This window comes from Quercus lobata, chromosome 7, assembly GCF_001633185.2.
Source record: "Quercus lobata isolate SW786 chromosome 7, ValleyOak3.0 Primary Assembly, whole genome shotgun sequence".
Lineage (NCBI taxonomy): Eukaryota > Viridiplantae > Streptophyta > Magnoliopsida > Fagales > Fagaceae > Quercus > Quercus lobata.
Window position 1 is genome coordinate 33533980 of NC_044910.1, and position 2215 is coordinate 33536194.

At 36.1% G+C, this 2215-nt stretch overlaps 1 pseudogene; it reads left to right on the forward strand.

Moving 5' to 3' along the window:
• The first annotated feature begins 659 nt into the window (after positions 1-659).
• Positions 660-1914, forward strand: LOC115953533 (annotated as a pseudogene).
• Positions 1915-2215: the final 301 nt, after the last annotated feature.

A 2215-nucleotide genomic window follows, 5' to 3' on the forward strand; every position in this document is an offset into this window, starting at 1 on the left:
ATGAGACTCGCAAATAGTGATATGAGACTTGCAAACAGTAATACAAAAAAATGCAAAGAGCTAGCTAACTTCTATAAACTCTTATGGGTAAAAAATCACATGACCATCATAACATATGACAAGTTGACTACATTAAGAGGACTCATCAATTGATTCACACCACTATTATTTGTATGTAAGGAAAATGTATTTAGTATCAAATGATACCATGTCAATGGTATCAAAATCCAATAAGTGTGAGACATGTTAAAAAAAAAAAAAAAACCCACAAAAAAATGAAAAATATATATTATTCCTAAATCCTAATTCTACTATTGTACACTAAAACAAAATCCTTTTTTTTTGGGGGGGGGGGGGGGGAATTATAATATATATAAGCTAAATACTATATAAAATAAATTGATTGTTTTTTTTTTAATTGAATATATACATTGTAACTAAGAGGTGGTATAGCATGCCTCTAATGCGTGTATTTTCCTATAAGTAGGGTGTTTCAAGGGAGGTATCCCCTATGGTAAAAAAGAAATGGACATGGGACCTGTAAATAATAATATTATTGTTGATAAAAAAGAAAAAGAAAAAGAAAAAGAAAAAGAAAAAGAAAGAAAGATAAACACTTGCATCTTGTAAGCTTCTTTTCAGAGGAGCTGAGACTCACAAACAGTGATATGAGACTTGCATTCTGGGATTTCAACTCTAGGTAAAAGGTGACAATCTGACATATCATTGTCTGTTTTCTAAATCGGAGTGGTGGGATTTAGCATTCTGGGATCATTTAGGATTGGCATCAGTGTAGACCGTCCCAGTGGTTTGTAGGCTTTTTGATTTAGAACTTCTGAAATCCAAGAGATTCGTAAAACTCAAATTTATCTGTAAAATGATTCCAACTAGTAATGGGGGAGACTTAATGGAAGTTCAAGAAGACTTGGCCTCAAGTTCGACCCCGTATCATACGGCCAATGGAAATGGTGCTCTTCAAATTTCAACATCCCGAAAGGGACCGCTAAGTGATGAAAATCCTAGAAGAGGGAATACGGGCAGGTTATCAATTATTCCCAGTAATTTAGCTTCCCCATCAGCTAAAGTTCAGCATATTGCAGAGGAAAATGATGAAATCCCACAATCTGTACCTTCTTCCAGTAGTAAAGGTTTCCAAAAACGTTTCAGTGGGATTCTAGCTAAGAAAATTAATTGGGAGTCCCTGATGACAATCGGTAAAGAATGGATCAAGAAACCTTTAAACATGGTTCTTTTTTTATGGATATGCTGCGTTGCTGTTTCAGGAGCAATCCTATTTCTCGTTATGACAGGTATGTTAAATGGTGCCCTGCCAAAGAAGTCACAGAGAGACACCTGGAATGAGGGTCAATAATCAAATTCTCAATGCTCTTTTAACTCTCATGTGTCTGTATCAACACCCAATGTTGTTCGACCACCTTGTGCTTCTGTGCAGATGGAAGCCTAAGGACATCTCTGCACTCAGAAATATATACTGCAAGAATGGCACTTACAAGCCAAATGAATGGGCCCATATGATGGTGGTAGTTGTGTTACTCCATGTTTGTTGCTTTGCTCAGTATGCCTTATGCAGCCTTAACTTAGGATACGAAAGATCCAATCGACCTGCTGCGGGTGTCGATATCTGTCTGTCTGTTGGAATTGCTGCCCCAGCAATAGCATTTGTGTGTTACATTTTAAGCCCCCTTGGAAAGGAGTATGTCTCTGGAGTTGAAGAAGCACAGATTTAGCCTCTTACTAATGGCACTAGTTGATCCAGCCAACTATCAATGAGCAGAGGATTATTGAGTATGCACCCAAATGGAGAGGGGCCCTATTTGATATTTGGGATGATATTTCTATATCTTATCTTTCTCTTTTTGTTGTTTTTGTGTTTTTGGGTGGAATATGGAAAGACTTGGGTTTGGGAATATGTATGTTCATATTGTTAGAAATTAATTTGTAATTTTAATAAAAAAATTTCTAGATGATGGCTGTTAGTATTCCAGGGTGATAAACTGTTGGTGTTCCTAAGTCAGTTATTTGTATCTAGTAGTCTAAAAGGCTATTTCAAGTATAAATAAGTTCTATTGTACTGCTTTATGTAGATCAGAAAAAACCTATCTAGCATTGTGCAGCAGCAGCTCTGCATCATAAAAAAAACACCTTGTAAACTATCAGTATAAGTTTTCTCGGTGATAGGACTACAAATGTATAG